The 13,756-nt window shown below is 38.3% G+C and overlaps 1 protein-coding gene across 2 annotated transcripts in view; it reads right to left on the bottom strand.

Moving 5' to 3' along the window:
• The window catches only part of PLD5 (phospholipase D family member 5), a 121,354-nt gene extending 107,862 nt beyond the window's left edge, over positions 1-13,492 (bottom strand). The window contains exon 1 of one of the 2 annotated variants that reach the window (XM_081945608.1): positions 13,462-13,492. The gene's annotated coding sequence lies outside the window, so the exon portion shown is untranslated. Of the gene's footprint in view, positions 1-7,410; positions 7,456-13,461 lie in introns of those variants that run through there. The other variant, XM_081945607.1, reaches the window with a different exon arrangement.
• Positions 13,493-13,756: the final 264 nt, after the last annotated feature.

Consider the following 13,756-nt stretch of genomic DNA (forward strand, 5'->3'; position numbering starts at 1 on the left):
AGACCTAGTCATGCCACTGTATAAACAAGACAAGATTAGAAACAGGCAGGGCTTGTGCTGAACTGATTTGAAACTGTTGAAGTCAGGGGTAAGGAAACATCCATAAAATAAGGTGTGATAGAAGTTCAGCTAGAAATTGAGATCAATAAGGGGTGCGAAGTACAAATGATCTGGACCTCTTTCAGTCAAGTTTCAGGCCTGGATATGGAATGGAAATGCCATTGTTCACATGCTTGGATGATCTCTGGTAGAAACAGAATGGTGATAGTGCTCTTTTTGATTGTCAAAGGCCTTGGCAGCTTTCAATACCATTGACCATGGTTGCAGGTCATGGGCATAGTTTTGTGTTGGTTCACTTCCTTCCTCTGGGACCAATTCCAATTGATGTTGATAAAGAGCAAGAGGTCCAGCCTGCGGCTCCTGCTTTATGGGGTGCTTCAGGGTTTTGTGTTCTCTTTGCTTCTTTTTGACATTCACAAGAAGGTGCTGGGTGACAGCATCCATCTCCATGGGATGAGTTATCACCAATATGCTAACAATACCTAGTTGTATATCTCTGTCCTTGGCATCTTTTTCATGGTGCATGAACTCCATGGCAACCTAGATAGGGAACAGCAGGCTCTGAAAACTCTGGTAAGATGAAGTGGCCATGGGTAGGAGGTTCTTTGTATCCAGGAGCTTACCATGCTTAGGGATGGTGTTGCAGCGCCCCAGATGGACTAAGTGCATGATCTGGAAGTTATCCTGGACCTATGACCTCCTGGAGGAGCAGGTAGCAGTCATGGCTAGGAGGACTTTTGCTGAACATTATGTTGGGAGCCAATTATGCCCTTTCCTTGATCAAGAAGCACTTCTTTCAGACACTCAAGCATTGTTATCTCCCTTATCAACTACTGCAATTATTATCCAGAAGCTGCAGTTGGTTCAGAATGCAATGGCAGTTCTGCATCCCTTGGATTGTTCATGTAATATTTCTGCCACACAAACTGCACTGGGTGCCAATTTACTTCCAGGTTCAATTCAAGGTATTATTACCTTTAAAGCCCTTCGTATGGAACCAAATTACCTGAGAAACTATCTTGTCCCAATTACATCAACTTGTCCCACCCAGTAAGATAGGGAGGGCATGCTGCAGATGGATAGATTAAGGAATTTTGACTTCTGAGATCTAGGAAGAGTATCTTCTCTGCCCCTGACCCTGTTGTTTGTAACATCTCAAGAGGTGAAGTTCGTCACCATTCTTCTGACCTTCAGAAAAATGTTAGGAGCTGGCTCTGCCAATTAGCATGGTGGTCTAAGAATGATATATGCCAGCGATGGCAAACTTTTTTGGCTCGCATGCCGTAAGGGGTGAAGCACAGGGGGGGTTGTGCATGGGCGTGCTGCACCCATAATGCAATGTGCAGCCCTCCAGTGCACATGCACGCATGACGGGTGCTCCCCCCATCTTTTTGCATGCTTTTTTCACCCTCCCCAGAGTCTTTATAGGAGCCTGGGGAGGGTGAAAACAGCCTCCCCATCCCTTCCGAGGACCTCTGGAGACTTCAGGGACCTTCAGGAGGCTTCCCTGAAGCCTCTGGAGGTCTTAAACTGGCCCTACGAGCAAACCGGAAGTCACTTGCCATAGGTTCGCCATCCTGGATATATGCCATTGGAGGGGGCTGGTGATGTGAGAGTTATGCCTGTGCCATTTTAAACATATTTTAATTTTAACTCTATTTTTAATTCTTCTTTAACTGTGATGCATTTATGCTTGTATACCACTTTTTATGTTTTTATTGTAAACTGCCCAAAGTAACTAAAAATAGATAATCATCGTTATCATAAGCATTGTCATCAGGATAGGAAGAAAGTACTGATAAGATATGCTTCAGTGAGAGATATGGATCCTTGGTAAGTAAAGTAGTTGTCTACACAGACTTATTTAAATATTGTGCTTCAGCTTTCATTATCTTCAAAACTAATACTAATTATTACTTCTGACCAGCTTACCATTTTTTCCAAAATCTCTTTGTTTACTCAGTCTAAATTACAACATGAACTAAAACCTTCCAGATGCATGCAAACAAAAATAGAATTTCAGTACTTAATAACTTGATTGAGAATATAATCTATGGGTACATAGCATTAACCTTGGAACTAGAACAACTGAATGGCAATGGGCTAAAAATATTTATTAAATCTATTTGTTACAAGCTTTTTAAAAACTCCTTTGACTTTGTGTTCTTAATACTTCACTAAGAACTACCTCTACTTATTCTTGGTTTGAATCTTGCATTTGGATGAGTGGTAGGAAAATACTCTATCATGAATAAAAAATTAAAGTTATAAATTAATGAAATTCAATTCCATTATAAATTTCTGTGTGAAACACATATTCTAAAAATATTTTCTTCCTCTTAATATAAGTCAGAAATAAGAAACCACTGGGAAGACGTCGCTACGACATGACATGCAATCTTGGGGCTCCAGGATTGCTGTCGATATCTTTGTTGCTGGACGATCCTTTTGGATCTAAACCATTCTGAAGGAATGGTGATAGAGAAGGGCATGTCCTGCTAATCTCAGAGGCATTGCAAAGCCTCTGATTGATCCAGGGAAAGCTTTTTTTGCCGGCTACAAGAAAAGCAGCCAAAATGGCTGCAGAAGATTGGGACAAGCCCTTGAAACGGAAGCAGAATAGGAGAGACAGTATGTCGAAATGGTGAGAAAAATTTTTATTATTAGAGAAGAGAAAACCCAAAAGACTTAGAGTTAAAATAAAATTGAAGACAGAAGGAAGCAAGCAGCGAATTAACCCTGGTTAAAACTATCGTGTTATCTTTTCCACTTTAATTTTGTTTGTTTTCTATGGATGGACTTTTTACAAAAGCCTCTTACTTTTAAACTGGACTGGTCTTTCCCCCCCCCCCCCTCTTCCTCTATAGTTTTCCCTTTTTGTTTTGTATTCGTGGATTAAAAGCCTCTTTCCTCGCAAGGGTCAGCCGGATCATAATCTTTAAACAATTTTTTTTCTCTTCTGGAAGAGATGCACATAAGCCTTTTTGTAACCAGTTCAGAGCTTAGAAAAGAGAGGCAATAACAGAGGGAAAAGATGTAACCCTGCCATCTAGAGGCTAGAGGCTTGGCAACATCTTATATTACAAAGCTATTGGCTTTGTTTAAACCTAGCAAAAGCCTTGGATGTTTTAGTGTTTATAATTTGGAAAAATGGTGCAATATGAAGAAGAAAAGGAACTAACATTGCACAAAATTATGTTAGAAGTTCAAAAAGTCTTAATACTCACAGAGAGAATTGAAGAGACTTGAAATTATACATCAAAACCCAGAAAGTACAGAGGGAAGAGTTGAGAATATTTATAAAACAACAATGAAATTTGAGGACATAGTTCAAAAAATTGAAAGACAACAAATTGAAAGACAAAAAAAGATAAGTACAAAAAGTGGAAAGGGGGGTACATAACTAAGGCAGAATATCAGCAAATAGCCTGAGCATGTAAAGATGAAGTGAGGAAAGCTAAGGCTCACAATGAAGAAAGGCTTGCCACAAAAGTAAAAAATAACAAAAAAAGCTTCTCCCAACATGTTAAAAACAAGAAAAGAGTTAAGGAAACAATTGGTCCATTGCTGGGAGAAAGTGGCAAGAAGGTGACAAGCAACAGGGAGAAAGCAGAACTATTTAACTCATGTTTTGTATCTGTCTTTACACAAAGGGATAAAACAGTCCAACCTATCAAAAACAGCACCACAAAAATCAGATTAGGAACACAAGTTGAAATAGGGAAGAAAATGGTAAGTGAGCATCTGTCTACCCTAGACGAGTTCAAATCACCAGGACCGGATGGATTACACCCCAGGGTTCTGAAGGAACTGACAGACGAGATCTCAGAACCACTGAACTATATATTTCAGAGATCCTGGAGCACCAGGGAACTACCAGAGGACTGGAAAAGAGCTGATGTGGTTCCCATCTTCAAAAAAGGGAAAAAGCAGATCCAGGAAACTACAGACCTATCAGCCTGACCTCAATACCAGAAAAGATTCTGGAAAAGATAATCAAGCAACAAATTAGCAAACACCTAGAAGCAAACAAAGTAATAGTCAAAAGCCAACATGGGTTTGTCAAAAACAGATCATGCCAGACTAATCTTATTGCATTCTTTGACAAAGTGACAAAATTAGTGGACCAGAGGAATGCCGTCGATATAGTTTACTTGGACTTCAGTAAGACATTTGATAAGGTAGACCATAACCTACTACTAGATAAAGTAGAAGAATGTGGGTTGGACAGCTTCACCACCAGATGGATTCATAACTGGCTGACCAACCGCACTCAACATGTAGTCCTCAATGGAACTGCATCTACATGGTGGGAAGTATGCAGTGGAGTACCCAAGGCTGTGTTTTGGGCCCAGTACTCTTCAACATCTTCATCAATGATTTGGATGAGGGAATAAATGGGGAACTCATCAAATTTGCAGATGACACCAAGCTGGCAGGAATAGCCAACACTCCAGAAGATAGGCTAAAGATACAGAAGGATCTTGACAAATTTGAACATTGGGCACTATCTAACAAAATGAAATTCAATGGTGAAAAGAGTAAGGTTCTACATTTGGGCAACAAAAATGAAATGGACAGGTACAGTATAGGTGGTACCTTGCTCAACAGTAGTAATTGTGAAAGGGATTTTGGAGTCCTAGTGGACAACCATTTAAATATGAGCCAGCAGTGTGCAGCAGCTGCCAAAAAAGCCAACATAGTTCTAGGCTGCATCAACAGAGGGATAGAATCAAGATCAAGTGAAGTGTTAATACCACTTTATAATGACTTGGTAAGGCCACACTTGGAATACTGCATTCAGCTTTGGTCGCCACGATGTAGAAAAGATGTGGAGACTCTAGAAAGAGTGCAGAGAAGAGCAACAAAGATGATTAGGGGACTGGAGACTAAAACATGAAGAACAGTTGCAGGAACTGGGTATGTCTAGTTTATTAGAAAGAAGGACTAGGGGAGACATGATAGCAGTGTTCCAATATCTCAGGGGTTGCCACAAAGAAGAGGGAGTCAAACTATTTTCCAAGGCAACTGAGGGTAGAACAAGAAGCAATGGGTGGAAACTAATCAAGGAGAGAAGCAACTTAGAACTGAGGAGAAACTTCCTGACAGTACAATTAATCAGTGGAACAGCTTGCCTCCAGAAGTTGTGAATGCCCAAACACTGGAAGTCTTTAAGAAGATGTTGGATAGCCATTTGTCTGAAACAGTATAGGGTTTCCTGCCTAGTCAGGGGGTTGGACTAGAAGACCACCAAAGCATTTATATATACTAGATTGATAATATGAAATTTTATGCAAACTGTAAGTGAGGATGATGGAGATGATGTTGAAAATCCTTTTTATAAAAGATAAATAATTCTATATAGAATAGAATAGAAAGATGTAATATCATTGGATGATTTCAGGATGATGTAATGAAATGCAATAATATAAATTTACTTCAAATTTAATATGTGTCATATAAAAGGAATATAATAATAGCTATGCTTAATGGATGTTTAATAATTATAACAATTTGTATACATGCATATTAGATTGATGATACTAATAATGGTAAAAACATGGAAATGAAAATTATTAGAAAATGTTATCAATGCTAAAATAATAGAATGATTTAGAATAGGATATAAAAAAATTCTTTATTATTGAATATATTGAAGATGACATAATGAATCATAATATAAATGGATACATATTTAGAATACCTTGTTTAGAATGGAGAAACAATAGTGATAATCAAACAAATGAAGTATAATAATAATGTATATAAAAATATTTGATTGACAATATGTGATTTTTGATAAAGCTTACGTGATGACTATGGCAAGGACACAGAAAGACCTTGTAACCAATCGACACACTGTATGAAGTTGAAGAGGTTTTTATGTTATATGTTTTGTGTGTGTTTGTTTGAAAATAAAAAATTTGTTTAAAAAAGAAACTCGTACTCTATTGGTGAAGCCACCCTGCCTAACTACTTCTTCCCAGAATACGGCATCAATTGTTTCTGAATGATAGAATGGACAACATTGCCTTTCATTAATTCTGCACTCCACCAAAGTGATGTCAGGTCCATTTTTCTACTTGTTATGGAATGAATGGATGACCTTAGGGGATGTGGGAAATAGATGCTGCTCGGGAAACAATCAACAAAAGAGGAAGAAACCCCTTAATAGTCAAAGACGGAAACTTAGGAAGTATCTGCCCTAATGGATCAAACAGTTAAAAGTTTGTAGATTCAGACTTGCAAGATTCTGTCGATGTAGCCTTGCAATAAAGGTGAATTAGGTCATCTCATTTTGTTTCCAATCTAGTTTATCTGGGAGGGTTAACACTACTTAACTTCTTTCTTTTTTTATGTTGTGTCCTGAAGGTGTCTGTCCATTTTGGAAAGCATGCTTCAGCTTGTTGCACACTAACCTCATTAGTTCATTGGCTACTTTGCAGACAAAGGAACATCTCCTCAGTTAACAGATTAACAGAGTTGGAAAGGGCCTTGCAGGTCATCTAGTCCAAACCCCTGCCCAAGCAGAAGACCCTACATCTACCTCTAGATATTGTACATGATCTCTAATAACTTTTATGGCAACCTTTTTACAATGAATACTGTTTAGAATATTTAGAATACTTTGTTAATAAAAGTTTGATTGAAAATGGACAGAATTTGCCATTTTACTTTTCTTTCCCCAACTTTTTCTATTTTTTAAGTTTTTTTAAAGAGATCCAGCAATATGTCACATCATTACTTTTCCAGTCACCTAAGGTATAGTCTCTATTCCCAAATAAGTCTTATTGGTAGAGGGTAAAACCATTTTACCTAAATTCTTCAAAAACAATGAAAAGATGCTCTGCTGGACCTTCATTAAAACACACACACACACACACACACACACACACACACACAGAGAGAGGGGGGGGAGGGAAAACTTGGAAGCTCAGGAGAAGAACATTTTTAAAAAGATGTTTGCTGAATTTTGAACCAACAACCTTCTTTTTAGAACGCAACAGCTACAGCTGTTATTTGTACCTAAATATGAAGTAACTTTCTGAATCTGCAGAACAGCACAGAAAAAAGTACCAATGCAAGAACATTATATGTGCCTGGAGCCATGGATAAGGCTATTCCAAGTTCCTATTATCTATAACAATAGCTACGAACATTTTCACGCTACTCATGATTGATCTCACAATGACAACATTAAATGTAATGTAATAACTCTCCTTCCAAACAAAAAATATTCAGAAACTCCAGAATAAAAACTGGTAATAATTAGTAGTAAAAGCAGGTACAGAATAGAATAATATAATTTATGCAGAAAAAGGCAGCTATAAAAGAATGTTAATATCTGACCTTTGAGATACAGTATGATGTTGCAATTTATTGTGTTGATTCTCCAGACTCCAGAAGCAATGGAAGAAACACTTTTTATTATATTTTATATTATTTTGAAAATGTCAATATACCACCCACTTCTTTAACTAGTCTAGGTTACATAACAATAAAATTCATTAAAAGACCCTGAAAAATAATTTCCCATATCCTTCCTAAACTGAAATGAAAAAAAGGTACCTGCTTTAATTCTAGTTACAATTTATTCTATAATACAGGTTGCCTCATGAACAAAGCTCAAACCATTCTTAATGTCAAAGCCCATTGTTATATGTGTTTTGTGATGGTCAATGACAGCAATAAAGATTGATTTAATTTGAAGTCCACCCAGAGGGAGGAAAAACTTGGGGTCTTTAAACAGCAGTTTAGAAACCACCACTGCTAGGGATTTTAATCTTCAACACATCCTCAGCCAGTTCATCAGCAGAATCCCTGCTTTCATCTTTTTATCCAGAATGCAATACATGCCTTGAGAATAATAGAATAACAAAGTTGGAAGCGACCTTGTAAATCATCTAGTCCACACACACTGCCAAGCAGGAGAACCTACACCAGAGGCAGGGATAGGTTGTTCCTGGCATTACTGCCGATTTGGTGCGCTTGTAAAAATTTGGTTTGGGGGTGTGGCAGGCCTGCGTCGCTGCCAGTTCCAGCATCCCAGACTGCCAAACCACTACCAGTTTGGCCTGGTCCGAACTGGTAGGAACCCACCTCTGACCAGGGGTGTGAAACTGGCAGCCTGCAGGCCAGATGCATCACATGCAGGCCACACCTACCCCAGCTCTGCGAAGGGGAAAAACGTCACGAAACGTCACATGACAGCAATGTAATGTGGTGAGTTTGACAGCCATATCCTACACCATATCTAACCGATGGCAGTCCAATCTCTTTTTGAAAGCTTCCAGTGGTAAAGGTCCCACAACTTCGGAGGGCAAGCTGTTACATTGGCTAATTGTTGTCCCTGTCATCAGAAAATGTCTCCTTAATTCTATGTTGAATCTATCCTTGATCAGTTTCCACCCATTATTCCTTGTCTGGCCCTCAGGTGCTTTGGAAAATAGGTTGATCCCCTCCTCTCTGTGACAGCCCTCCAAATATTGGAACACTGCTATCATCTCCCCTGGTCCTTCTCTTCAGTAAACTAGCCATTCGCAGAACTGTAAAGCCCCCAAAGAAAGGCAGAACCCTCAGGACTGTAGCATTCTTCTGAAATACCTGGCTGGCAACAAATTATCCAAACAAGCCCTCCGTCCAGTCCTGGGAAAAAAATCTCCATACACAACTAGAATGATCCTTTCAGACCAGAAATTGTGTCTCTTTTATTAGCGATCGACCTACTATTCAACAAAGTACAGTAAAGCCAAGACTAGATGAAGCTTGACATGACTTTCTAGAAATAGGCTAGCAGATTGAAGAGCCAAGGGTAAGAAATTTTATGATGGTGGGAGGAGCCAATGTCACGACGATACGGACATGCGGTCTTGATGCTCCGAGACCGCAGCCGATACTTTTGCCACTGGGTGGTCCAATCAGACCTAAACCGTCCCGCAGAGACAGTGAACAGGAAGAATACATCTTGCTGATCTCAGGGACATCGCAAAGTCCCTGATCGATGCAAGAGAAGTTCTTCAAGCTGGTGACAAAAAATCCAGTCAAGGCTGATGAAGTCGGGGCGGCTCCAAAATGGAAGGATATGGAAAAAGAAAGTGTTACCAGCTGGTGAGGAATTTTTAATGTTTTAAAAGAGACTGCCTATAAAAAACTTAAAATTAATTTAAATTGGAGAACAGAAGAAATAAGCAGCGGAATTAAGTTTGGAATGGTTTTGGACAGTGGGTTATCTTACTTTTTAAATGCTATGTTCATGGATGGAATTTATGCAAGCCTTTTAAAACGAATGGATTAAGTTTTCTTCTTTTTTTTTTCCTTTTATTATTCTTTGTAACCTATGGATTAAAATTATCTTCTTTCATTACTGTGGGTGTTTTTCTAACTCATTCAAGAATCGGACCTTTTCTTAACTTGAAATACAAAAAAGATACAAAAAGAAATAAAGAAAATTGCAACAATAACACTGCTACTCGGAGGCTGGAGGTTTGTGTATTGGAAACAAAACACATTTACTTTTCTTACTGATTATCCTGGCTTGGCACTCCAACATCCAAATATCATGCAGAATTAAATCAGAATCAAAGGCAAAACTTTCCTTAAAGTTCCAATTTAATAAGACAGACATGTTGGCATTGTGCTATGGAATCCCAAATCTGATTTGCTTCCTGGGATTCCACCCAGTTGAAAGTTCATGAACTTATCCCCACACCCATAATCCATCACATGGTCCAATCTTCATCTTCCACGCTGGCATCTACACCCCTCTGCTTCCGGTCAGGTGTTGAGGTGTGGAGACAAAAGATGACCTTGAGCTTTTAGAAAAGAATGACAACAATACATTCCACAATTCTACTCCTTTCTATTTCCCCCTCCCAACTACTACACTAATGAAACAGCATAGGAAAATATTAGAAAGTGTGGCAGGCCAAAGATCCTAAAAGGAACATAACTACAGGCCTGACAGGAATACTGAAAGAGGAATTAAATGGAGGGGAAATCTACCCCAGATGGCAAGAACAGAAGAAGAAAAAACAAAAGAATTTATGGATTTAAAGAGAAATTTTATTAGCAACATCATTGATAACACTACTGACAATTAAAGATAAGCTGATTAAGGAAACAGAAGAAGGGCATCGAAATTACATGAGAGATTTTATAAGCAAGAAGTTTCTAAGAGGAGTCCATACAAATTTGATTAAGGAGATGATTAGAGGACCGACACCACAAATGGCAGAAGACATGAGACTGTTTTGCTACTGGAAAGATACAGGTTGATAGATGGAAGTGTATAATTTAAAACTAGCTAAGCTTAGTGAAATTTAGTGACAATAGATATAGTTAAATAAATAATTGATAATGATAATAATGTATACAATGTGTAGTGTTATGATAAGTAATAATTGGATATGAATATTGAATGGTACCCATGAAAGGAAGCTTAGAAATCCTTTTGGATTATATATAAAGGTTAATAAAAAAAGAACTAAGTTAGATTCAGTTAAGTCTTGATTATTAGGGGGGAAATGTTATGATGCAGGATATAGTCAAATAAAGGAGGGATAATGATAACAATGTATGTATGTATGTATGTATGTATGTATGTATGTATGTATGTATGTATTTGTGTTACAACCCCTGGTATGCCCAAATATGGGAGGAAGCTCACTACTCCCCCTTTCTGTCCTTCGGCTCATTACAGAAAACCATCCAGGCAGAAAACCATATTTTTTATTTTTAATGTTGCCTTTTTATATTTGTGTTGTATTTGTGCCTTTATTTATTTATCAGCACAAATACAACAGAATAGGACATAAGGATTCAGTGTTATTGGAGGATTTTAGAAATAGTAAATGAAATGCCAGTTTGTGGTTATGTATTAAATCTTGGTATATTTTATGATGAAGGATGTTTAAACAATTATAGTCAAATGAAAATGGAGGTATGATGATGGTAGCATGTATAAATATCTGAGTTAAAATACTTGAGTTAATATGAATTATGTTTGTTGACTGTGGAAGAGAGTATTGTAAAGTATTGTAATTTATTTATTTATTGTTCCACCTCCTCCATACTGTATTGTTGTGACCATTGCTAGTGTACGTCGCCCCGAGTCCCTTGGGGGAGAGGGGGAGACTAAGAAGTCAAATTAAATAAATAAATAAATAAATAAATGCACAAAAGCCTTTTTGTAACCAACTGATACACTTTCTACAGTATGTAAAGAAAGATGTGTTGTGTTTGTTTTCAAAATTAAAAAGAAAAAAAATTATTTAAAAAAAGAAATTTTGTGATGCATTATCCTCTTTAATGCATCTGCCTCCTCCTTTTTCAATCATATCTTTTTCTGCTCCACATTACTGTAATAAAATCGCCAGTACTACAGCAGGAGGAGGAGGATTAAAGCAACTCTCTATTATAATTCAATATGACTAAACTATGGAGGAAAGTATAGGAATAAAAGCAAGTTGAAAGCTGGAACATATATATTGTAACCCGATTTGCTACTAGTGTGTTAAATGTGAGAATTCTTCCTTCCACTGTGGTTGAATGGATTTGTAATCTCATTAAAGTAGGTAAAACGCTGTCGTGCATATGTTCTGGGACTATGTTTCATTGATTTTTATAGGAATTCTGAGCAGACATATTAAGGGTTGTACAGTGATAAGCAATAGGAAGAAAGAAGAATAAAATCGGATGCCTTCTATTTTTCATTTGAATATGTGACTATCCTACCAGTGTCATTTTATCTGAAAATAGAACTTAGTGCAGTGATGGCAAACCTTTTTCACCTCAGGTGCCAAAAACATGTGCGTGCAGGCTATCACGCATTCTCATGTGCCCACCCCATAATTTAATTCCCCCCACACCATGCCCCCTATGCATGTGTGCATGACAGCCCCCCCTGCAGCCCCTCGTATATGCTCATGGCTTTCTAGGAGCCTGGGGAGGGTGGAAACGTCCCATTTTCTGATTTCTGGTGGGCCCAGTAGGTCAGTTTTTCACCCTTCCCAAGCCCCAGAGGCTTTCTAGGAGCCTGGGAAGGGCGAAAAACAATCCAACACGCAAACCGGAATTTCAGGAATGAACTTCTGGATTGCCTGTTGGGCCGTTTTTCTCCCTCTGGAGGCTTCCAGAGGCTTCCCTTCCCCTTCAGGGAAACCTCCGGAGGATGAAAAATGGCTGAAAAATCAAGGCCGAAAATTAGCTGGCCAGCCTGTGCATGACCCATACCATGCGTGCTGGAGCTAACAAGGCAATGCCTCACGTGCCCTCAGAAATGGCTCCGTGTGCCACCTGTGGCACATGTGCCATAAGTTTGCCATCACAGACCTAGTGATACAAATGTACTTCTTTCAGGAAATGTCAAATAAAAGTAACTCTAATATAATCTAGATAGTTTTAAAATATTCTCTTCCAGATATTAATTTGTCACTCAAATTAAACTTTCATGTAGTGAAATTATGTTGTTACATAATACATAGCTTATTTTTTTATATTAGTAAGCTATAACTTGAATTTACAATATGTTGGAGCACTCAAAATAAGTACCATATCAAAAATCATTACAAAATATCAGCTTCCATTGGAGTTAATCTTTAAAGCGCTCCATGGCACAGGACCTAGTTTAAAGTGCTCCATGGCACAGGACCTAGTTACCTGCGGGATCACATCCTACCCCATACATCCCTGCGACCAATTCGCTCTCACAGGGAGGGACTTCTCCGGGTGCCGTCCACCAAGCAATGCCAACGGGCGGCGCCCAGAAGTAGGGCCTTCTCTGTGATGGGCCCAACCCTCTGGAATGACCTCCCCCCGATATTAGAACCACTACTGACCTCCGCTCCTTCCGTAAGAAACTCAAGACCCACCTGTTCCAATTAGCTGGCCTAGCCCATCTATAGTTCTATTCTTATCCTCCTGGCAGTTATTTTTAATTATTTAATTTTGGGGTAGTTTTTAGGGGTTGTTTTTAATGTTGTTCTTAATTTTACTTTACTGTACAGTTTGTATATTGCCTCCTCTATCTATATGTATGTATGGTGTTTTTTATTTTGACTGTACACCGCCCCGAGTCCCTTGGGGAGAGGGAGCGGTTTATAAATTTGAAATAAAGTAAAGTAAAGTAAAGTTAATTGCTGATATTTGGTTTAAAAATATATAAGATAAAGTTTACAAAATACAAATATATATGCCAATTTAGTTTTTTTAATTTATTGCCTCCAATTGAGAGCAATTCCTCTTTAACCTTTTGAAAGTGTGTTGTCAGATGCACTGTTTCTCAGCAATATTACAACCTACTAGTCACAAGAGGCAGTAGCAAAGAAAAAGTTGAAATTTCCTCTGTGTCCCATCTTTATATCTTACTATGACTGATCTTAGTTTGGTAATCTCCACATCTACCTGTTTTTCTACCTTTCACACGTAGGGAAACTCTCCTCTTGATTCCCCTCCTTGTGGGATGAGCCTGCTAGGTGGCTTTCTGCCTAACATATACTTCCTGAAAATTAACTATCCTTTGAAGTTATTGTTTCACTAATCCTTCATCAATTTAGGTCCCTACTCCCCAAAACTTACATAACAACTGTCTCTTCATATAACTGCATCCAACGATGATCAAGAGAAAGGTTGTGTCATCTGTGGGATATTATGGGCAAAGTCCCATAATGACAAGCCTCAACCTTATCTACATGTTAAT

The sequence above is a fragment of the Natrix helvetica genome, assembly GCF_964273705.1.
Source record: "Natrix helvetica genome assembly, chromosome: 2".
Classification (NCBI taxonomy): Eukaryota; Metazoa; Chordata; class Lepidosauria; order Squamata; family Natricidae; genus Natrix; species Natrix helvetica.